The sequence below is a fragment of the Lolium perenne genome, chromosome 7 (genome assembly GCF_019359855.2).
Source record: "Lolium perenne isolate Kyuss_39 chromosome 7, Kyuss_2.0, whole genome shotgun sequence".
Lineage (NCBI taxonomy): Eukaryota > Viridiplantae > Streptophyta > Magnoliopsida > Poales > Poaceae > Lolium > Lolium perenne.
This window is the reverse complement of record NC_067250.2, coordinates 294,306,829-294,333,192: the sequence shown is the minus strand read 5'-3', so window position 1 is coordinate 294,333,192 and position 26,364 is coordinate 294,306,829. Positions and strand designations below refer to the sequence as shown.

General features: G+C 42.4%; 1 pseudogene; it reads right to left on the bottom strand.

Moving 5' to 3' along the window:
• Positions 1-15,190: 15,190 nt before the first annotated feature.
• Positions 15,191-25,824, bottom strand: LOC127315151 (protein ALP1-like; annotated as a pseudogene).
• Positions 25,825-26,364: the final 540 nt, after the last annotated feature.

The window sequence follows — 26,364 nt, the reverse complement described above, 5'->3', positions numbered from 1 at the left end:
TTATATTAAAAACTGCACAACATGGTACATAACGGAGGAGAAGAAGGGAAATGCACTTTGGCTCATAGGAGCATATGCTCCCACTATATGAATCCACATTTTAAAGTATTAAAAAAATTCTAAACTAAATTTTTACATGTATATCTAGACATTTTATGTTGGTACACAAGTTTTCAAAAGGAAAAACATTTTTCTATGCCTCATGTAAAAAAGATAAATTTTGATGTTGTAACACGACTACGTACAGGCCATTTTTTTGTCTTTTTTGTACACACCACACAAAATGTTGTTTTTCCACAAAATCTTGTGAACGAACATAGGATGTCACGATGTATACCAAAAAATTTATATCATATTTTTTTGACATTTTAAAAATTATTTTATTATTATTTTCTATAATAGGTGCATATGCACGCGTGTGCCAAAACGCCATCTCCGGAGAAGAACACACATAGTGTTTTGCCGGCAGGCACACTCGTGCCTTTTCTGTACTCCTCTCGCTTCTCCTTAACGGCCACATGACCTAGGACTTTCGAGAAGCCTGGGCACAAATAAATTAACAACCTAATATATTAAAAATCACCTATCTTCCTCTCTCCCCTCCCGGGTCGCACGAGCGGGTGACCCGGGGTGTGTGTGTGTGTGTGGGGGGGGGGGGGGGGGGACCGTAACCAGACGGTACCTTCCTCAGCCGCCCCCTGGTCGTTGAATGAAGCATGGATGAGGGAGGGCATGCCTAGACGGGCCTACGTCGCGCAGTTGCAGATGTCAACAGGTGGCACTGGAGGCGGGGTGTTGGACATGGCGAAGAGCCTTGGAGCGGAGCCAGAGCGGCGGAGGCCGGTGCTCATAAAGGTTCCGGGTGGGCGTCCTACTGGCGCCATGGGCCTACCCCTCGGGATGAGGTTCTGGTGGCGCCACGACCGCCGGCGACGGCTACTGGAGGCGGCGGAGGCGTAGAGGAGCTGGGGCCGGCAGCCATGGTGGTGGAGATGCGGGCCAGACCTAGGTCCAACAGGGTCCAAAAGGGCACAATTTGGGTCTTTGGGCCTATGCCGTTTCGTAGCTGTCCGGAGTGCGACAATTGCGGCGCGACAAACCCTTGACCTACAGGAGGTGGAAGATGGAGGAGGCCTGCGGGTGCTCGGCCATGTCGGAGGAGGAAAGGGGGTGCTCACGTCCGTGCGGGTTGCGGGTGTTCTCTGACACTTCGACCATGATGATGAGGTGCTGCGGTGGCATTGGTGTGAACAATGTGGACACTTGCCCCATTCCGGTGGATTGAGAAGGAGGTGTGCGGCGATACGGACAGAAGTCTTGCCCGTCTTCGGTCGGTGCAAGCGACAACTACGCCTGCGGGTGTCGTTCCCCTCCTTGGAGGCGACGACGGCACATGGCATTCTTCACGGCTCGACAGTGCAATGAAGACCTTTTCGACATTGCGATGAAGACCTCCAGCGACTCTTCGTCCTCCCGTGACGACTCGACAATAGGGTCGGACACCAGGTATGATGACGATAGGAACGACCTATGACCGGCCAGGAGGAGAGGCAGAAAGCGGAGTTGGCAGCGCCGCCTCCATCCTCGCTCTGAGTGCCTGCAATGCTTGGTAACTGGACACATACCTATGCCGGCGACCCATTGTTCCCATAGTTTTAAATAGCCCGCTATAGGATATAGCCGCGACCTGTGAAAAAGGCTATAGCCAGCTATAGCCACCTTTTAGCACGTGGACGCATTTAGCCGCACCTTGCTCCAAAGGCTATAGCCGGGCTATAGCGGGACTATAGCCGGCTATTTAAAACTTTCCTCTAATATTTTAGCCATTTTTGCAGGTATAAACTACCGGTGGCCCTCGCTGAATTTATAGACGATCCAGCGGTGGCTGGAAGGCAGCTAAATGGCGGGAAAAATTAGCTAGAAAGATAAAGGAAGCACGAAAAAATCACACACGGTTTGACTGAAAAATGAGTCTGCAAAGATAAATGGTACACACGACTTACACATGGCCAATCATTTGCGTTATGGGGCATACGGTTTACTCACATGTGACCCTGTGCGATCTCCTCACTGAGCGGGCTGGTGGCGGAGCGACAAACGATACGCTTTTTCGGTAGTCAGCGTTCGACCACACAACACACGGAAAGGGCATTATGTGTGCCACGAGGTCCTTCAAAGGCCGGCCCGATCTGTGCCGGTGTGAACAACTCGAGCTAGTACAATTTAATTATCTCCCAAAAGTTTGATAGAACTCAGCTGAAAAACCGTCCACACCCGAGGCTTTATTGTGTTGCATTTGGAAAACCGCTTTTTTTTTTTTACTTCCTCCTCAGCATAAGGTGCAGTAAGGTGGGTGTTTCCCTCGTTGGAGACTTGCGAATGTCATCCGTTCGGGATTCACCCATCAAGAAGTTACCTTCTTCGGGTTCCCCAAACAGGGTTTTTGTGGTATCTTATAATATAAGTTTTGAATTGATCATATCCTTCGATTGTACCCTCGTCTTCAACAAGAGAGTAAATAAGTTTCTTCTGCCATTAGCAACACCATGGTAATATCTTCAATCTCCTTCCAAAATTAAATTGGGATTTTGATCTTTGATACCATTTGAGATCCTCTTCGCGAAGAAGACCACGCATTGGATTTATTTTTATTTCAATCTCTTGCGTAGATGGCGGTTGGATTTCAGCAAATGCCTCTAATTCATCAATAATGGATGTTAAGCAAAGCTTGTTATCTTTATAGCTGCCCTACCATGTGCCTAGCCCATCCACCAATGTCTCTCGTATGTAGACTCTGGAAGGCTATTAGCCCAGGTGGACCGTGGACTGGGTTCCTATCATTGACACCTCTCTTAAATTAAGACTATCAATCACAATATTGAATAGATAAGCCAAAGGGTTGTCAAATCTACCTTTCTTTTCTCACGTGAGAATCTTAGCAAATTAAAATCTCCTCCTATAAGAATAGGATATGGATTATCTTTTGCCAAGTTAACCAACTCAATAAGGAATGCAACTTTATATTCATCATGGGCTGCTCCATCCACATCGACCAGGCTCCATGTGAAATTATCGACTTTGTTGCGGATATTGGGCTTTATATGAAAGTAGGCACCTCAACTAGCCAACACATCCATGGTGTCTTTTCTAACGCTTAGTAATAAGCCCCCGGATCTACCACATAGCGGGCAAGAAATCCATGTAAAATCCACACCACCGGAAAGGCGGTTTAGTGGATCACCGAGAAATCACGTCTTCGAGTTACCAAAATTGCCACAAATCCAACTTATGATCCGGAACATAATCACTAATATGTAAATGTTTATCCAAGTCACGAAGACCTCTTCTATTAAAAAAAACATGCCATTCATTGACAAATAATTGGAGATTTACACACTTTCGCCTTTTTGATTGTTTTTTAAGGAGGTAAATTTAGATTTTCGGCTGGACGCTTGACCTGAGATGAGCACCGTCTCATCAAAGCCAATCTCCGATACCTCGTCAACTAGATGTGAAAGAAGTTGACAATCAACGGTGGCATGCAACTCATCCTCATCCATGGGTGGTATCCAACTTACACTCTACGCTAATTTAAATTGTCAGGGCAAAAGTAAAGTAGTGAGAAACTACCGGGGAGCAGTAAAGACCAAAATTTACACGCATCGGTAGCTCGTGGTTCCGTCAGACATAACACATGTTAAAGGTCTGGGAAGGGAGTTAAATTAGTCGCGTAACCCACACTCTGCTGATCTTGCTGTACCCTACTGTATCTTTTTAAATAGAAGGCCTCAGGCTCGGCTTTATAAATAAAGCCCCACATGGCTGATCATTTTTGAGCCCTACTAGTGTGCACCGGAATGTATAAAATCACTCGTGCTGGTCCCAATGTATAAAATCACCAGGTACCCCTGTGCATCCCAATACATCCAATACCAAACGAACGACAAACTAATTCATAGCAAATGTATGAACTGGCGACAATTAAGAGTATTGGAAGTTTGAAACGGGGCCATGCATCCAATTCGCTAGTCAGGAGAAGAGGAACAGGAAGAAGATCCAGGGATATTAAAACCTTGAAATTGTTAAAGCATATCTCTCTTGGCATATAGTACGTGTTACCAAAAAAGTTAATGAATAAGTAGAAAGAAGTAGCAACATATAGAGGTTACAAGAGGGAGTGCCAATACTAGAGACGGTAAAAATAAAAAGAAAAAACTAAGAGCATCTCACCGGGGCGCTTCAAATAGGCGTAGGCACAATGCTATTGGCATCCGGTACCACTTCCTAGGTATAGGACCGCCGCCCCACACCGGTGAACTCAATTTAAAAAAATCTATTTCTTTTTACCAAATTACGATATTTCGCATAGTTTTAGACAACAATTCAAGCAATATTACATTGTTCAAACACATAAACAGTTCCACACAATAATCCAAACATATAAATTGAAGTATTGATACAAATAATTTAAATAAATTGCAATTCAACTTGTTCAAAAATCATGTGACATTTTATTTTCCTCTCCCACAAATGCTCGACTGGATCATTCTGCAGTTGAGTATGAACTTGTGCATCTCAGATTTCTTGATGTATAGCAATGAAAGAAGCTAACTCGGCTGGTACCTGATCAAGTTCGGCAAGTGGCCTTTGATGATCAAATGGATGGTCATCATCCACGGGTTTCGCCCACTCACACTTTATGATCATATTATGCATGATCACACGCCAGTTTACCACCTCCCACATCTCAGGCTCCAACTAAGTAAGATCAGGGTACCGAACAATGGAAAAATACTGTTAGAGCACACCAAAAACACACTCGACATCCTTCCGACATACCTCCTAGCATTGAGCAAAATAAGTTGTAGCAGGATCAGAAATTATCTTCACAAATGTAGCAGGCGGTCGATAGATACCATCCGCTACATAGTACTACTTGTTGTATGTGTGGATATTGATCTCATAGATGATGGTCGGAGCATGTCCCTCAGCAAGTCTTGTAAACATCGGAGAGTACTGCAACATTGTTGATATCATTATGACCAGCTTCAATTATCACACTGCACTCTTCTCTTTGCTAGTGCAAGTCAAGTTGGACTAGCAGTGTGGTACCAAAGGTAGGAGGGTCATCTTAGATTGCTGGGCAACAATGCGCATGGCAAATAATTTCAGCTATTTAACCATATATACCACGAACTTTCAAAAAACCTTAGTTTTCAAGTTTAAAATAATCCTCTCCTCATAGGCACATTCATCATTTCAAGTTGGGAAACTGATAACCTAATCATACCATCAGTCAATTACCCAAACTGAGACCAAAAGTTTGGCAGCTCAGCTTTACATCAATGTAGGGAAGGGAAGAAATTGATTTTGTTTGTTTGATATCCATGTAAAACAACTTTGCTTATTAGCTGCAGTTAGACAAAGACTTTTCCCTTTGTTGAAATATACTCAGAGAGACAGCATAAGATCTGATTTCTGTGCAACAATTCACGGACCGACACTGCACTAGCACTTACTCCCTCCATCCACAAATAAGTGGACATCTAGCCTTCTAAAGAAATCCATAAATAAGTGTCATCTACATTTCTTGGTATATTTTTTGGTTTAACCCCTAGTGCATGCCTTGATCCCAGCCCCCATTTAATTATTTTTGGTTTTTCAATGTTGTTTTATTGGTTACTAGCATGCATAATATTTATTAGCGCCTAAGTCAAATCATCTTCTTGGTTAATGAGCAGATTGATTGAATGAATGGGAGATTTTTTTACAAAAATATTAAGATCTCTTGAAAACAGCGTGCGTCCACTTGTGGACGGAGGAAGTAGTGGTAAACGAAGCAGATACATTTATAACAAGCGGAAATACGCACTGGCATCCGGGTTCCGGAGTACCCAAGTTACTGTAGCGGTACAAAATTCCTATTTCTAGCGTTTCAAAAAATTTGAATTTTTTTTTTACATGTAGAGGACACACGTATGTATGTGCGCGCCTTTTTTCATACTTAAATTCGAAATTATGTAGCTTAGGCGAAAATGACAAGTTTTAAATGAATAGTATGAAGGAAAACTCCTCCTCTCGAAATTTGTATAATTTAGTGATCGGGAAACTATGTAACTTAGTGGCGAAGTAAGTTTAATCGGATTTACCAGGTGCTTTAACAAGATTGTTTCTATGGATCATAGAAACTAGGATCTCACCGGGTAGATGCGAGGAGAGAACTACCAACGATACCAGGAAATGAAACAATATCGGTTCTGCCACCAAACAACTCTATACTCTAATGATTTTTTTTTTTTTGAAACAATACTTTAATGAAATTTCATCTTGACTGACATCATCTTTTCAACGGCTTTTTGTGTCTCTGGTCGGTGATCAGAATAAAGTACGAGATATTCGGTGGAAGGATAGGAACTGGTTCTTGCAATAACCACATCATCTAAACCAAGCACGGCCTGTTGAGCCGTAGTTTGAAGAAAAGGTGTGAACAGCAGCTTTGTCTATCCCAGTACCTCCCATGCCGAACAAAATGATCAGCTAGCAAGACGGTCAAAATAATGTAAGTATGTAACCGAAGAAAATAGCAACCTATACAAGTTGCATCTGTGTGCGCGTGCGTGCACGCTTGGTGTTTGTTTGACGCTGGAAGAGGAGGCGGCAGCGGTAGTGTACCATGCATGCTTGCAGTGAAGTAAAGTAGCTATGGTACCGTACTTTAAGTGATAGAGTGAATGAGAGAAAACTGAGTACTACTACCTCCTATCGCTTTTAATCAACAAGTCAAGGTCTGGATCTGATTCATGCCTCACTGGCGCAGCGGTGCAAGTACACTTGCGTATGTAGAACGAGGCACGGGCCAAAATTAGTCTGTTGTTTGGTAGGTCGGGTTGTATCGGCTGGGCCAAAAAGAACTTTCTGTTTGTTTTCCTGCAGCCAATCCCAATTCTCAATGGAGATGAGATTAGTCATACTTGGTACCATGCAAGCATGCCTAAGGTTACCTCTTCTCTACAACAGGTAGTCTTACCATGCTCTCACACTAGTAGAAAACCTCTCATCAATACCGGTTCCAGAGGGGCATTCGTACCGTTGTGCAACCGGTATAAATTATCCGGCACTAAAGGCCCCCCCTTTCGTACCGGTTGCTTACGAACCGGTATAAAAGGGGCCTCCACGTGGGCCACCAGGATAGCTCAGGGCCAAGGAGCTTTGGTACCGGTTGGTAATACGAACCGGTACCAAAGGTTCCCACCCGCAGCAGAGAATTTGCCCGAATCTCTGCCGCGGCAGAGAATTGAAGTTTTAGGGTTTTTGGAGGGGTTTAGGGATATCGGTTTGTTTCATATCGCGTCGATGCACCAGAAACGCGTTTGGGTTTAGGTAGTACATGAAGATCAAGATGATGCATAGCAAGTTGGTGCATATAATATAACACACATGTAATTGCATAAGATCGCAAATTAAGTAGCACTATGCATGAAGATCGATCTTCATGCATAGTGGTACTCTCCGAGGCGTACTCTATATATGTCTATTACATGTAGCATAGTGGTACTCTTCGAGTCAACTATATATGTAACATGTACATCTTCATTCATAGTGGAACTCTGCGAATGGTGGTATGACGTCTCGAAGGAAAAATCCCGCCAATTCCTCGCCTATTGCTATGAAGCGGTCATCGATTGAGAGCTTGTTCCGCTTTCTTGCCAATTATAAAAAAGAAGAGGGGCTCACCGAGGTGGTACCGTGCCGGCTAGGGGACGACGCTGGCGATCGACGGCGGTGAGGACGGGGATGATACTAATTAAAACCTACAAAACATACCATAATTTCAGCTCAAATTGCATATAAAAAAATAAAATCCCTAACTTAGGCATTTCATCGAACACCTTGCTAGCACTAGAAAAATAGTACGAGTTAAAACTACCAAAGAAATGAGCTAAATTAGGAACGCCGGAAGGAAGGATGATATTGCTAACCCTTGGATAGATGTATGCCGTTAATCTTGTTAAAATGGTGGAGAAAAATGAAGATTATTGGAGTGTGAGAGGTGCAAAATATTTGGAAATGTGAGAGAGGATGAGAAGGAAATGAGATGCAGGGAGCTCGGGCGGGGCAGCTGATGTCTACGCCCCCTCCTTTTCCTGTAGACAGTGTTGGGCCTCCAAGAGCAGAGGTTTGTAGAACAGCAGCAAGTTTCCCTTAAGTGGATCACCCAAGGTTTATCGATCTCAGGGAGGAAGAGGTCAAAGATATCCCTCTCATGCAACCCTGCAACCACAAAGCAAGAAGTCTCTTGTGTCCCCAACACACCTAATAGGTGCACTAGTTCGGCGAAGAGATAGTTAAATACAGGTGGTATGAATAAGTATGAGCAGTAGCAACGGCACCAGAAAAGTGCTTTGCCCAGGACAGTAAACAAGCAGTAGTAACGCAGCAGTAGTAACGCAGTAAAACAGTAAACAAGCAGCGATAGCAGTATTTAGGAACAAGGCCTAGGGATTAGACTTTCACTAGTGGACACTCTCAACTTTGATCACATAACAGAATAGATAAATGCATACTCTACACTCTTTTGTTGGATGATGAACACCATTGCGTAGGATTACACGAACCCTCAATGCCGGAGTTAACAAGCTCCACAATTCAATGTTCATATTTAAATAACCTTAGAGTGCATGAAAGATCAACACGACTAAACCAAGTACTAACATAGCATGCACACTGTCACCTTCACACTATGTAGGAGGAATAGATCACATCAATACCATCATAGCAATAGTTAACTTCATAATCTACAAGAGATCATAATCATAGCCTACGCCAAGTACTAACACGGATGCACACACTGTCACCATTACACCGTGCAGGAGGAATAAAACTACTTTAATAACATCACTAGAGTAGCACATAGATAAATTGTGATACAAAACACATTGCAATCATAAAGAGATATAAATAAGCACTTCACTATGCCATTCATAACAGTGAATAAGTATTCTGTGAAATATAGCCTAAGAGACCCACACGGTGCACACACTGTCACCTTTACACACGTGGGACAAGGAGTCTCCGGAGATCACATAAGTAAAATTCACTTGACTAGCATAACGACATCTAGATTACAAGTATCATCATATGAATCTCAATCATGTAAGGCAGCTCATGAGATTATTGTATTGAAGTACATAGGAGAGAGATGAACCACATAGCTACCGGTACAGCCCCGAGCCTCGATGGAGAACTACTCCCTCCTCATGGGAGACATCAGCGTTGATGAAGATGGCGGTGGAGATGGCAGCGGTGTCGATGGAGAAGCCTTCCGGGGGCACTTCCCCGTCCCGGTGACATGCCGGATTAGAGACTCCTGTCCCCCAGATCTTGGCTTCGCGATGGCGGCGGCTCTGGAAGGTTTCTCGTACCGTGGCTTTTGGTCTCGAGGTTTTAGGTCGAGGGGGCTTAAATAGGCGAAGAGGCGGCGTCAGAAGGTCAACGAGGCGACGACACCATAGGGGGGCGTGGGCCACCCCTAGGCCGCGCCGGCCTATGGTCTAGTGGGCCTGTGGCCCCCCTCTGGCGACTCTCGGGTGTTCTGGATGCTTCCGGGGATTCTAAGATCTTCGGCGTTGATTTCGTCCGATTCCGAGAATATTTCCTTACTAGGATTTCTGAAACCAAAAACAGCAGAAAACAGCAACTGGCCCTTCGGCATCTCGTCAATAGGTTAGTTCCGGAAAATGCACAAATATGACATAAAGTGTGCATAAAACATGTAGATATCATCAATAATGTGGCATGGAACATAAGAAATTATCGATACGTCAGAGACATATCAGCATCCCAAGCTTAGTTTCTGCTCGTCCCGAGCAGGTAAACGATAACAAAGATAATTTCTGGAGTGACATGCCATCATAACCTTGATCATACTATTTGTAAGCATATGTAGTGAATGCAGCGATCAAAACAATGTAAATGACATGAGTAAACAAGTGAATCATATAGCAAAGACTTTTCATGAATAGTACTTCAAGACAAGCATCAATAAGTCTTGCATAAGAGTTAACTCATAAAGCAATAATTCAAAGTAAAGGCATTGAAGCAACACAATGGAAGATTAAGTTTCAGCGGTTGCTTTCAACTTGTAACATGTATATCTCATGGATAGTTGTCAATGTAAAGTAATATAACAAGTGCAATATGCAAGTATGTAGGAATCAATGCACAGTTCACACAAGTGTTTACTTCTTGAGGTGGAGAGAAATAGGTGAACTAACTCAACATAAAAGTAAAAGAATGGTCCTTCAAAGAGGAAAGCACCGATTGCTATATTTGTGCTAGAGCTTTGATTTTGAAAACATAAAGAGAGCATAAAAATAAAGTTTTGAGAGGTGTTTGTTGTTGTCAACGAATGGTAGTGGGCACTCTAACCCCCTTGCCAGACAAACCTTCAAAGAGCGGCTCCCATTTTATTTTATTTTTGTGTGGCACTCCTTCCAACCTTTCTTTCACAAACCATGGCTAACCGAATCCTTCGGGTGCCTGCCAACAATCTCATACCATGAAGGAGTGCCTTTTTATTTTAGTTTTATTATGATGACACTCCTCCCCACCTTTGCTTTCTCAAGCCATGGCTAACCGAATCCTTCGGGTGCCGTCCAACAATCACATACCATGGAGGAGTGTCTATTTAGTTTAATTAATTCGGGACTGGGAATCCCATTGCCAGCTCTTTTTGCAAAATTATTGGATAAGCGGATGAAGCCACTAGTCCATTGGTGAAAGTTGCCCAACAAGATTGAAAGATAAACACCACATACTTCCTCATGAGCTATAAAACATTGACACAAATCAGAGGTAATAAATTTTGAATTGTTTAAAGGTAGCACTCAAGCAATTTACTTTGGAATGGCGGAGAAATACCATGTAGTAGGTAGGTATGGTGGACACAAATGGTATAGTGGTTGGCTCAAGGATTTTGGATACATGAGAAGTATTCCCTCTCGATACAAGGTTTAGGCTAGCAAGGTTTATTTGAAACAAACTCAAGGATGAACCGGCGCAGCAAAACTCACATAAAAGACATATTGTAAACATTATAAGACTCTACACCGTCTTCCTTGTTGTTCAAACTCTTTACTAGAAATTATCTAGACCTTAGAGAAACCAATTATGCAAACCAAATTTTAGCAAGCTCTATGTATTTCTTCACTAATAGGTGCAAAGTATATGATGCAAGAGCTTAAACATGAGCACAACAATTGCCAAGTATCACATTATCCAAGACATTATAGCAATTACTACATGTATCATTTTCTGATTCCAACCATATAACAAATTAACGAAGCAGTTTCAACCTTCGCCATGAAAATTAAAGGCTAAGAACACATGTGTTCATACGAACCAGCGGAGCGTGTCTCTCTCCCACACAAGCATTTATTCAAACAAAAACAAAAACAAAAGCACACAGACGCTCCAAGTAAAGTACATAAGGTGTGACCGAATAAAAATATAGTTTCAAGAGAAGGAACCTGATAATTTGTCGATGAAGAAGGGGATGCCTTGGGCATCCCCAAGCTTAGATGCTTGAGTCTTCTTGAAATATGCAGGGATGAACCACCGGGGCATCCCCAAGCTTAGACTTTTCACTCTTCTTGATCGTAGTATATCATCCTCCTCTCTTGACCCTTAAAAACTTCCTTCACACCAAACTCAAAACAACTCATTAGAGGGTTAGTGCATAATCAAAATTCACATGTTCAGAGGTGACACAAACATTCTTAACACTTCTGGACATTGCCCAAAGCTACTGGAAGTCAATGGAACAAAGAAATAATCTGTCAAAACAGAACAGTCCGTAAAGACGAATTTTATTGAGGCACCATAGTTGCTCAAATGAAAATGCTCAAATTGAATGAAAGTTGCGTACATATCTGTGGATCACTCACGTAAATTGGCATAATTTTCTGAGTTACCTACAGAGAATTTTGCCCAGATTCGTGACAGCAAGAAATCTGTTTCTGCGCAGTAATCCAAATCTAGTATGAACCTTACTATCAAAGACTTTACTTGGCACAACAAAACACAAAACTAAGATAAGGAGAGGTTGCTACAGTAGTAAACAACTTCCAAGACACAAATATAAAACAAAGTACTGTAGCAAAATAACACATGGGTTATCTCCCAAGAAGTTCTTTCTTTATAGCCATTAAGATGGGCTCAGCAGTTTTAATGATGCACTCACAAGAAATAGTATTGGAAGCAAAAGAGAGCATCAAGAGGCAAATTCAAAACACATTTAAGTCTAACATGCTTCCTATGAAAAGGAATCTTGTAAATAAACAAGTTCATGAAGAGTAAAGCGACAAGCATAGGAAGATAAAACAAGTGTAGCTTCAAAAATTTAAGCACATAGAGAGGCATTTTAGTAACATGAAAATTTCTACCACCATATTTTCCTCTCTCATAATAGCTTTCAGTAGTGTCATGAGCAAACTCAACAATATAACTATCACATAAAGCATTCTTATCATGCATAAAATTATTACTACTCCCAACATAAGCATAATCAATTTTATTAGTAATAGCGGGAGCAAATTCAACAAAGTAGCTATCAAATATAGGAGGCATATTGTAATCATAATCAAGTTCATCCTCCATAACAGGTGGCAACAAAAGACTACTATCATTATAATCATCATAAATAGGAGGTAAAGTATCATCAAAGTAAATTTTCTCCTCAATGCTTGGGGGACTAAAAAGATCATGCTCATCAAAACCAGCTTCCCCAAGCTTAGAATTTTCCATAGCATTAGCAACAATAGTGTTCAAAGCATTCATATTAATAACATTCCCATTAGCATGCATATAAAGTTCCATGGGTTTTTTAATTCTCTTTTCAAACACATCATGTCCCAATTCAAGATAAAGTTCATAAAGATCTCTCATATTTTTGTTGTTTTCCATTATGCCTTACTAGTGTAAACAAGAAACAAAAAGATGCAATTGCAGGATCTAAAGGAAATAGCTTCGAGCACAAACACAATGGCGCCAGAAAAGTACTTAACCTGGAACCGAAGTATGAGTGCCTTTTACCTTTCCTCCCCGGCAACGGCGCCAGAAAATAGCGTGATGTCTACGCCCCCTCCTTTTCCTGTAGACAGTGTTGGGCCTCCAAGAGCAGAGGTTTGTAGAACAGCAGCAAGTTTCCCTTAAGTGGATCACCCAAGGTTTATCGATCTCAGGGAGGAAGAGGTCAAAGATATCCCTCTCATGCAACCCTGCAACCACAAAGCAAGAAGTCTCTTGTGTCCCCAACACACCTAATAGGTGCACTAGTTCGGCGAAGAGATAGTGAAATACAGGTGGTATGAATAAGTATGAGCAGTAGCAACGGCACCAGAAAAGTGCTTTGCCCAGGACAGTAAACAAGCAGTAGTAACGCAGCAGTAGTAACGCAGTAAAACAGTAAACAAGCAGTGATAGCAGTATTTAGGAACAAGGCCTAGGGATTAGACTTTCACTAGTGGACACTCTCAACTTTGATCACATAACAGAATAGATAAATGCATACTCTACACTCTTTTGTTGGATGATGAACACCATTGCGTAGGATTACACGAACCCTCAATGCCGGAGTTAACAAGCTCCACAATTCAATGTTCATATTTAAATAACCTTAGAGTGCATGAAAGATCAACACGACTAAACCAAGTACTAACATAGCATGCACACTGTCACCTTCACACTATGTAGGAGGAATAGATCACATCAATACCATCATAGCAATAGTTAACTTCATAATCTACAAGAGATCATAATCATAGCCTACGCCAAGTACTAACACGGATGCACACACTGTCACCATTACACCGTGCAGGAGGAATAAAACTACTTTAATAACATCACTAGAGTAGCACATAGATAAATTGTGATACAAAACACATTGCAATCATAAAGAGATATAAATAAGCACTTCGCTATGCCATTCATAATAGTGAATAAGTATTCTGTGAAATATAGCCTAATAGACCCACACGGTGCACACACTGTTACCTTTACACACGTGGGACAAGGAGTCTCCGGAGATCACATAAGTAAAATTCACTTGACTAGCATAACGACATCTAGATTACAAGCATCATCATATGAATCTCAATCATGTAAGGCAGCTCATGAGATTATTGTATTGAAGTACATAGGAGAGAGATGAACCACATAGCTACCGGTACAGCCCCGAGCCTCGATGGAGAACTACTCCCTCCTCATGGGAGACATCAGCGTTGATGAAGATGGCGGTGGAGATGGCAGCGGTGTCGATGGAGAAGCCTTCCGGGGGCACTTCCCCGTCCCGGCGGCGTGCCGGAACAGAGACTCCTGTCCCCCAGATCTTGGCTTCGCGATGGCGGCGGCTCTGGAAGGTTTCTCATACCGTGGCTTTTCGTCTCGAGGTTTTAGGTCGAGGGGGCTTAAATAGGCGAAGAGGCGGCGTCAGAAGGTCAACGAGGCGACGACACCATATTTGGGCGCGGGCCACCCCTAGGTCGCGCCGGCCTATGGTCTGGTGGGCCTGTGGCCCCCCTCTGGCGACTCTCGGGTGTTCTGGATGCTTCCGGGGATTCTAAGATCTTCGGCGTTGATTTCGTCCGATTCCGAGAATATTTCCTTACTAGGATTTCTGAAACCAAAAACAGCAGAAAACAGCAACTGGCCCTTCGGCATCTCGTCAATAGGTTAGTTCCGGAAAATGCACAAATATGACATAAAGTGTGCATAAAACATGTAGATATCATCAATAATGTGGCATGGAACATAAGAAATTATCGATACGTCGGAGATGTATCAGCAGCGCGCGCTGATATAGCACAGACCCTTTAGTACCGGTTCCTTATATGAACCGGTACTAAAGGTACAGCCCTGGCCCCACCTCCGCCTGGAAAATGGGCTCAAACCCTTTCATACCGGTTCGTAACACGAACCGGTATAAAAGGGTCTTAACGAACCGGTATTGATGTCCCATGCATGGAACCGGTATTAATGCCGCCTTTAGTACCGGTTCGTAAGGGAACCGGTACTAAAGGCTTAGATGGATGCCCATTTTTCTACTAGTGTCACCTCCCATCACACATAAATCACAATTCATGACTGTTGCAAACTTACGAAGCATAGCAGTTCACGAAATCAGTCCTAGCTATTACGAATGGTAGTTCATAACACGATGCTCCCTGGCTACTACGAATGGCAGTTTATCATCATAGGGTAGTTTAACATATGTGGATCAAATTTGGGTTTGAGAAACAGGGGATCAAAGAGGGGTTCTTCTTCACTTCTTCTCAGATGGTGGTGTTGCCTCTGTCTTCCCACATTGCGTTTGCCCACTCTTGCCTCTTCACCTTCCATGCATCATTGTCATCTGCTTCCACGCCATGGCTGGTCTCTACTTTATCAAAATTGACAACCTCTTCGAAGAACTCATCCTCGTCCCAAGCTAGGATCCAGTTATGAAGAATACAACAAGCAAGGACCAGCTTTACTTGAGTGTCAAACGTGTGGAATGGTTTGGTCAAGGACCTTGAATCTGTTCTTCAATGCAGCAAATGCCATCTCAATGGTGACTCTAAGGCTTGAGTGTCTCAGATTGAACAACTCTCTTGCATTCAGAGGTCGGTGCTTCGCAGAGAACTCGTTGAGATGGTACCTTGTTTTCCTGAAGGGGGGTAGAATTCTAGATCGGCATGCATATCCAACATCTCCAAGGTAGAACTTACCGTCAGGGATTTGCAACCCATCAGGCCTTGACAACCTGTCGGCCAGGATGCTCGCATCATGAGCTGAACCCTCCCACCCAGCAAGCACGTAGGTGAATCTCATATCAAAATCCACAGCTGCTAGCACGTTATGACTGGTGTAGTGCTTCCTCCCGCGGAATGCTGCAGACATTGATCTCAGTACTTTTGCAGTGACATGAGTACCATCAATAGCCCTAATGCAATCCTGTAAAAAAAATAGCACAGTCATGTTTTTGACAGTACCACATATCTGATAGGTACAAGGAACATGATTTTGTACTCACCCTGAAATAGGGGAACCACCTATAGCTGTTACTGATCTTGGCTGGTGTGTTCGTTGATGCTGGCTTGATCATTTCACCTCTAAGCTCTCCAATTGCGTACATCACCTGCTGTAAGTACCGAGAGATAGTCTCCGTGGATCGCCTGAAAGTGCTATGGATGACTCTGAACCTCTGGTTATGACCCACGACATGAAAAAATATTGCGACTTGTTCTTCGACAGAGGTGTGGATGCTATTGATACGCGTACATCACGCGTCCGTTGGGAACCCCAAGAGGAAGGTGTGATGCGTACAGCGGCAAGTTTTCCCTCAGTATGAAACCAAGGTTTAATCGAACCAGTAGGAGTCAAGAAGCACGTTGAAGGTTGATGGCGGCGAGATGTAGTGCGGCGCAACACCAGGGATTCCGACGCCAACGTGGAACCTGCACAACACAAACCAAGTACTTTGCCCCAACGAAACAGTGAGGTTGTCAATCTCACCGGCTTGCTGTAACAAAGGATTAGATGTATAGTGTGGATGATGATTGTTTGCAGAAAACAGTAGAACAATTGCAGTAGATTGTATTTCAGTATAGAGAATTGGACCGGGGTCCACAGTTCACTAGTGGTGTCTCTCCCATAAGATAAATAGCATGTTGGGTGAACAAATTACAGTTGGGCAATTGACAAATAAAGAGGGCATGACCATGCACATACATATTATGATGAGTATTGTGAGATTTAATTGGGCATTACGACAAAGTACATAGACCGCTATCCAGCATGCATCTATGCCTAAAAAGTCCACCTTCAGGTTATCATCCGAACCCCCTCCAGTATTAAGTTGCTAACAACAGACAATTGCATTAAGTATTGCGCGTAATGTAATCAATAACTACATCCTCGGACATAGCATCAATGTTTTATCCCTAGTGGCAACAACACATCCATAACCTTAGAGGTTTCTGTCACTCCCCCAGATTCACGGAGACATGAGCCCACTATCGAGCATAAATACTCCCTCTTGGAGTTACTAGCAAAAACTTGGCCAGAGCCTCTACTAATAACGGAGAGCATGCAAGATCATAAACAACACATAGATATAAATTGATAATCAACATAACATAGTATTCTCTATTCATCGGATCCCAACAAACACAACATATAGCATTACAGATAGATGATCTTGATCATGTTTGGCAGCTCACAAGATCCGACAATGAAGCATAATGAGGAGAAGACAACCATCTAGCTACTGCTATGGACCCATAGTCCAGGGGTGAACTACTCACTCATCACTTCGGAGGCGACCATGGCGGTGTAGAGTCCTCCGGGAGATGAATCCCCTCTCCGGCAGGTGCGGAGGCGATCTCCTGAATCCCCCGAGATGGGATTGGCGGCGGCAGCGTCTCTGGAAGGTTTTCCGTATCGTGGCTCTCGGTACTGGGGGTTTCGCGACGAAGGCTATTTGTAGGCGGAAGGGCAGGTCAAGGGGCATCGCGAGGGGCCCAGGAGACAGGCCGGCGCGGCCAAGGCTTGGGCCGCGCCGCCCTACCTCCTGGCCACCTCGTGGCCCCACTTCGTTGACTCTTCGGTCTTCTGGAAGCTTCGTGTGAAAATAGGCCCCTGGGCGTTGATTTCGTCCAATTCCGAGAATATTTCATTACTAGGATTTCTGAAACCAAAAACAGCAGAAAACAGCAACTGGCTCTTCGGCATCTTGTTAATAGGTTAGTTCCAGAAAATGCATAAATATGATGTAAAGTATGCATAAAACATGTAGATATCATCAATAATGTGGCATAGAACATAAGAAATTATCGATACGTCGGAGACGTATCAACATCCCCAAGCTTAGTTTACGCTCGTCCCGAAGGTGTAAACGATAAAAAAGATAATTTCTGGAGTGACATGCCATCATAACCTTGATCATACTATTGTAAGCATATGTAATGAATGCAGCGATCAAAACAATGTAAATGACATGAGTAAACAACTGAATCATATAGCAAAGACTTTTTCATGAATAGTACTTCAAGACAAGCATCAATAAGTCTTGCATAAGAGTTAACTCATAAAGCAATAATTCAAAGTAAAGGTATTGAAGCAACACAAAGGAAGATGAAGTTTCAGCGGTTGCTTTCAACTTATAACATGTATATCTCATGGATATTTTCAACATAGAGTAATATAACAAGTGCAATATGCAAGTATGTAGAAATCAATGCACAGTTCACACAAGTGTTTGCTTCTTGAGGTGGAGAGAGATAGGTGAACTGACTCAACATAAAAGTAAAAGAATGGTCCTTCAAAGAGGAAAGCATCGATTGCTATATTTGTGCTAGAGCTTTGATTTTGAAAACATATAGAGAGCAATAAAAGTAAAATTTTGAGAGGTGTTTGTTGTTGTCAACGAATGGTAGTGGGTACTCTAACCCCCTTGCCAGACAAACCTTCAAAGAGCGGCTCCCATTTTATTTTATTTTTGTGTGGCACTCCTTCCAACCTTTCTTTCACAAACCATGGCTAACCGAATCCATCGGGTGCCTGCCAACAATCTCATACCATGAAGGAGTGCCTTTTTATTTTAGTTTTATTATGATGACACTCCTCCCCACCTTTGCTTTCTCAAGCCATGGCTAACCGAATCCTTCGGGTGCCGTCCAACAATCACATACCATGGAGGAGTGTCTATTTTTATTAATTAATTTGGGACTGGGAATCCCATTGCCAGCTCTTTTTGCAAACTTATTGGATAAGCGGATGAAGCCACTAGTCCATTGGTAAAAGTTGCCCAACAAGATTGAAAGGTAAACACCACATACTTCCTCATGAGCTATAAAACATTGACACAAATCAGAGGTAATAAATTTTGAATTGTTTAAAGGTAGCACTCAAGCAATTTACTTTGGAATGGCGGAGAAATACCATGTAGTAGGTAGGTATGGTGGACACAAATGGCGTAGTGGTTGGCTCAAGTATTTTCGATGCATGAGAAGTATTCCCTCTCGATACAAGGCTTAGGCTAGCAAGGCTATTTGAAACAAACACAAGGATGAAGCGGTGCAGCAAAACTCACATAAAAGACATATTGTAAATATTGTAAGACTCTACACCGTCTTCCTTGTTGTTCAAACTCAATACTAGAAATTATCTAGACCTTAGAGAGACCAAATATGCAAACCAAATTTTAGCATGCTCTATGTATTTCTTCATTAATAGGTGCAAAGTATATGATACAAGAGCTTAAACATAGGCACAACAATTGCCAAGTATCACATTATCCAAGACATTATAGCAAATTACTACATGTATCATTTTCCAATTCCAACCATATAACAATTTAACGAAGAAGAAACTTCGCCATGAATATTATGAGTAAAGCCTAAGGACATATTTGTCCATATGCAACAGCGGAGCGTGTCTCTCTCCCACACAATGAATGCTAGGATCCATTTTATTCAAACAAAACAAAAACAAAAACAAACCGACGCTCCAAGCAAAGCACATAAGATGTGACGGAATAAAAATATAGTTTCAGGGGAGGAACCTGATAATGTTGTCGATGAAGAAGGGGATGCCTTGGGCATACCCAAGCTTAGACGCTTGAGTCTTCTTGATATATGCAGGGGTGAACCACCGGGGCATCCCCAAGCTTAGAGCTTTCACTCTCCTTGATCATGTTGTATCATCTCCCTCTCTTGATCCTTGAAAACTTCCTCCACACCAAACTCAAAACAACTCATTAGAGAGTTAGTGCACAATCAAAATATACATGTTCAGAGGTGACATAATCATTCTTAACACTTCTGGACATTGCACAAAGCTACTGAAAGTCAATGGAATCGAAAAATTCATCGAACATATCAAAACAGGCAATGCGAAATAAAAGGCAGAATCTGTCAAAACAGAACAGTTCGTAAAGACGAATTTTATTGAGGCACCAGACTTGCTCAAATGAAAATGCTCAAATTGAATGAAAGTTGCGTACATATCTGAGGATCACTCACGTAAATTGGCATAATTTTCTGAGTTACCTACAGAGAATTTTGCCCAGATTCGTGACAGCAAAGAAATCTGTTTCTGCGCAGTAATCCAAATCTAGTATGAACCTTACTATCAACGACTTTACTTGGCACAACAAAGCAAAAAACTAAGATAAGGAGAGGTTGCTACAGTAGTAAAAAACTTCCAAGACTCAAAATAAAATAAAGGTACTGTAGTAAAAACATGGGTTGTCTCCCATAAGCGCTTTTCTTTAACGCCTTTCAGCTAGGCGCAGAAAGTGTATATCAAGTATTATCAAGAGACGAAGTGTCAACATCATAATTTGTTCTAATAATATAATCAAAAGGTAACTTTATTCTCTTTCTAGGGAAGTGTTCCATACCTTTCTTGAGAGGAAATTGATATTTAATATTACCTTCCTTCATATCAATGATAGCACCAACAGTTCGAAGAAAAGGTCTTCCCAATATAATGGGACAAGATGCATTGCATTCAATATCCAAGACAACAAAATCAATGGGGACAAGGTTATTGTTAACGGTAATGAGAACATTATCAACTCTCCCCAAAGGTTTCTTTGTAGAATGATCAGCAAGATTAACATCCAAATAACAATTTTTCAATGGTGGCAAGTCAAGCATATTATAGATTTTCTTAGGCATAACGGAAATACTTGCACCAAGATCACATAAAGTATTACAATCAAAGTCATTGACCTTCATATTAATGATGGGCTCCCAACCATCCTCTAGCTTCCTAGGAATAGAAGTTTCGCGTTCTAGTCTCTCTTCTCTAGCTTTTATGAGAGCATTTGTAATATGTTTTGTGAAAGCCAAGTTTATAGCACTAGCATTAGGACTTTTAGCAAGTTTTTGTAAGAACTTAATAACTTCAGAGATGTAGCAATCATAAAAATTCAAACCATTATAATCTAAAGCAATGGGATCATCATCCCCAATGTTGGAAAAATTTCAGCAGTTTTATCACAAGCAGTTTCAGCAGTTTTAGCAGTTTCAGGCAGTTTTTCGCGCTTTGCATTAGAAGTGGAAACATTACTAACACCAATTCTTTTACCATTATTAGTAGGAGGTGCAGCAACATGTGGATCATTAGCATTGCTAGTGGTGGTAATAGTCCAAACTTTAGCTATATTATCTTCTTTTTCATTTTCTTCTCTTTCCCACCTAGCACGCAATTCGGCCATCAATCTTATATTCTCATTAATTCTAACTTGGATGGCATTTGCTGTAGTAACAATTTTATGATTATGATTCTCATGAGGCATAACTTTCGATTTCAAAAGATCAACATCAGCAGCAAGACTATCGACTTTAGAAGCAAGTATATCAATTTTCCCAAGCTTTTCTTCAACAGATTTGTTAAAAGCAGTCTATGTACTAATAAATTCTTTAAGCATGGCTTCAAGTCCAGGGGGTGAATTCCTATTATTGTTGTAAGAATTCCCATAAGAATTACCATAGCCGTTGCCATTATTATAAGGATATGGCCTATAGTTCTTACTAGAATTGTTCCGGTAAGCATTGTTGTTGAAATTATTATTTTTAATGAAGTTTACATCAACATGTTCTTCTTGTGCAACCAATGAAGCTAACGGAACATTATTAGGATCAATATTTGTCCTATCATTCACAAGCATAGATATAATAGCATCAATCTTATCACTCAAGGAAGAGGTTTCCTCGACAGAATTTACCTTCTTACCTTGTGGAGCTCTTTTCGTGTGCCATTCAGAGTAATTAATCATCATATTATCAAGAAGCTTTGTTGCTTCACCAAGAGTGATGGACATAAAGGTACCTTCAGCAGCTGAATCCAATAGGTTCCGCGAAGAAAAGTTCAGTCCTGCATAAAAGGTTTGGATGATCATCCAAGTAGTCAGTCCATGGGTTGGGCAATTTTTAACCAAAGATTTCATTCTTTCCCAAGCTTGTGCAACATGCTCAGTATCCAATTGTTTAAAATTCATTATGCTACTCCTCAAAGATATAATTTTAGCAGGGGGATAATATCTACCAATAAAAGCATCCTTGCATTTAGTCCATGAATCAATACTATTCTTAGGCAGAGATAGCAACCAATCTTTAGCTCTTCCTCTTAATGAGAAAGGGAACAGTTTAATTTTATAATGTCACCATGTACATCTTTATACTTTTGCATTTCACATAGTTCAACAAAATTATTGAGATGGGCAGCAGCATCATCAGAACTAACACCAGAAAATTGCTCTCGCATAACAAGATTTAGTGAAGCAGGTTTAATTTCAAAGAATTCTGCTGTAGTAGTAGGTGGAGCAATAGGTGTGCATAAGAAATCATTATTATTTGTGGTTGTGAAGTCACACAACTTAGTATTTTCAGGAGTACCCATTTTAACAGTAGTAAATAAAGCAAACTAGATAAAGTAAATACAAGTAACTAATTTTTTTTGTGTTTTTGATATAGAGTGCAAGACAGTAAATAAAGTAAAACTAGCAACTAATTTTTTTTGTATTTTGATATAATGCAGCAAACAAAGTAGTAAATAAAATAAAGCAAGACAAAAACAAAGTAAAGAGATTGGGATGTGGAGACTCCCCTTGCAGCGTGTCTTGATTTCCCCGGCAACGGCGCCAGAAAAAGAGCTTGATACGTGTACAACACGCGTCCGTTGGGAACCCCACGAGGAAGGTGTGATGCGTACATCGGCAAGTTTTCCCTCAGTATGAAACCAAGGTTTAATCGAACCAGTAGGAGTCAAGAAGCACGTTGAAGGTTGATGGCGGCGAGATGTAGTGCGGCGCAACACCAGGGATTCCGACGCCAACGTGGAACCTGCACAACACAAACCAAGTACTTTGCCCCAACGAAACAGTGAGGTTGTCAATCTCACCGGCTTGCTGTAACAAAGGATTAGATGTATAGTGTGGATGATGATTGTTTGCAGAAAACAGTAGAACAGTTGCAGTAGATTGTATTTCAGTATAGAGAATTGGACCGGGGTCCACAGTTCACTAGTGGTGTCTCTCCCATAAGATAAATAGCATGTTGGGTGAACAAATTACAGTTGGACAATTGACAAATAAAGAGGGCATGACCATGCACATACATATTATGATGAGTATTGTGAGATTTAATTGGGCATTACGACAAAGTACATAGACCGCTATCCAGCATGCATCTATGCCTAAAAAGTCCACCTTCAGGTTATCATCCGAACCCTCTCCAGTATTAAGTTGCTAACAACAGACAATTGCATTAAGTATTGCGCGTAATGTAATCAATAACTACATCCTCAGACATAGCATCAATGTTTTATCCCTAGTGGCAACGGCACATCCATAACCTTAGAGGTTTCTGTCACTCCCCCAGATTCACGGAGACATGAACCCACTATCGAGCATAAATACTCCCTCTTGGAGTTACTAGCAAAAACTTGGCCAGAGCCTCTACTAATAACGGAGAGCATGCAAGATCATAAACAACACATAGATATAAATTGATAATCAATATAACATAGTATTCTCTATTCATCGGATCCCAACAAACACAACATATAGCATTACAGATAGATGATCTTGATCATGTTCGGCAGCTCACAAGATCCGACAATGAAGCATAATGAGGAGAAGACAACCATCTAGCTACTGCTATGGACCCATAGTCCAGGGGTGAACTACTCACTCATCACTCCGGAGGCGACCATGGCGGTGTAGAGTCCTCCGGGAGATGAATCCCCTCTCCGGCAGGGTGCCGGAGGCGATCTCCTGAATCCCCCGAGATGGGATTGGTGGCGGCGGCGTCTCTGGAAGGTTTTCCGTATCGTGGCTCTTGGTACTGGGGGTTTCGCGACGAAAGCTATTTGTAGGCGGAAGGGCAGGTCAAGGGTCGTCGCGAGGGGCCCAGGAGACAGGCCGGCGCGGCCAAGGCTTGGGCCGCGCCGCCCTACCTCCTGGCCACCTCGTGGCCCCACTTCGTTGACTCTTCGGTCTTCTGGAAGCTTCGTGTGAAAATAGGCCCCTGGGCGTTGATTTCGTCCAATTCCGAGAATATTTCCTTACTAGGATTTCTGAAACCAAAAACAGGCTTGAAAACAGCGGCTCTTCGGCATCTTGTTAATAGGTTAGTTCCAGAAAATGCATAAATATGATGTAAAGTATGCATAAAATATGTAGATATCATCAATAATGTGGCATGGAACATAAGAAATTATCGATACGTCGGAGACGTATCAGCTATCAACTAGCAGTTCTCTCTCGTTGAACGTTATAACAAGTGCATAGAAAGGGGCTCTTCTCATATGAAGCATCTGGATAGCCTCTACATCGTTGCAGTTGTAGATGTAGTTTAGGTTGGCAATCCTCTCCTGATCTCGTTGTAACATAGGACCGTAAGTCACACGAGGAAAAGCAGCATGCCTAACTGTTCTCTTGTGCACCATCAGGATCCATGATTGTATGCAAACGATGAGTGTTGCGGCGTGATGCACAAGCTGAAGATGGTCGATCTACTCAAACAAGATCTATGCATTATGAACGGTCTTATCGAACCCAACTAGTTCTACCAACATGAATTAAACACTAGAGTAGAGCAGAGGAGTTTCCCCTTACTTCCGTCATGGCGGATGACGGACACGGCCGAAAGCCGCCGCAGATGTGCGCAGGCTCCACCACGGCTGGAAAAGAGAACACTAGGCCGACGTCGGAGACCGAAGGGAGATGCGCGGTGCCAGATCTGAGTCGACGCCGCCGCCGCCAGTGCGAAAATTGGGGGAACGCAAAATTTGGGAGGGGGCTGGAGAGGGTAACCGAAGAGGGAGGTTACCCGTACCATTTCCACGCAACACCGCTGGGACTTCAGCTTCTCCCACCATGCCGAGACGAAGCTCCCGCGCGAACGGCGTTGTCGATTTTCGTCTCGCCAGGGCCTGGCCCTGGAGAAACTGTCAAACCGGGCGTTCCTCCGAGGCCTGTCCCAGAGGTGCTTTAAGACCCATGTTATACAAGAACGCGAGCTAGTCCAGGAAACCAAACGGCCTGAAAAATGCTGGGCCGATGCGAGCCAAGGAGCGTCCAGGCTACCAAACGTGCCCCAAATAGCCTATGCATGCATGTATGGTAGCGGTTGCCGGCGTCAATTAAAGTCAATCGGAGGGAGTAATTTGAAAGCACCCTCTGAAAGAGAGATAATAAATGAACTTCGAATACATGTTGCGATCAGTTGCAAGAAAATATTTCAAATGTCCTTTGAGATGCCTGAAACACACCACTACAGTGACGTCAGAGGTAGCGAGGTACAAATAATGCATGCCATCTGAGGTATAGGTGTGAGGACTGAGGTAAGATTGAGTGGTTGGCCTTTGATGCGCAATTTACTTTCGTGTTATAAAATCAGGGAGGTGGTGGTCCGCTGCAGTTGGAAATTTCTCCTGCATATGCACTTTACCGGTGCATGAGCATGCTTTCTATTTTCATCTAATGATAAAATTCTCAAGGCTAAGGCCCCAGAACTTAAATTTAGATCATTGATCTGATTTTTTTTCCAAAAAGTAGGAAATTTGTACAAAGAGATTTAGGATAGAATTATTTTTCCTGGTTTAATTACTTTAGGGCAAGGTGCCAACTTGGTTCAAAATGCTCCACCAGATCATCGCGAAGTTGAACATGAACTTTCTCGTCACAATTTCTTGATGCATGTCGATGAAAGCTCCAAACTCGGCCGCCACCTTGTGATCAACTTCAGCAAGAGACCCTTGACTCTTGAAGGTCATGTCCTATCCTCCAAATGAGTGCGCTCACTCTCGATGATCATTTTGTGCATGATCACGCATGCATTCATCACCTTCCACATATGAGAATTAGACAGTTAGAGCTGACAATAGCAAAACGAGCTTGCAACATATCAAATGCCCTCTCCACATACTTCCTACAAGCTTCTCAGTAAAGTGGGTGGAGATTGTCACGATAATATGCCATCGGTCAAGTAACATCCTTTGTTGTACATGTGGCCATTGATCTCATAGTTGACCGCAGGAGACTGACCTTCAGCAAGTCTACCAAACGCTAGTGAGCACTGGATCACATTGATGTCATTGTGCGATCTAGCTATGCAAAAAAAAAAGCATGCCAAATCCATATATCATAGTCACCCGCAGCTTCAAGCACGTCACTGCACTCTCCAGTGTGAACCTTGTACATCCGCTGCTAACCAAACGAGCATTTCTTTCAACCCAATGCATGTAGTCGATGATACCAAGCATACCTGGAAATCTCCTCGCTGCATTTTGAGCCAATATTCGAGTTTTGTCCAC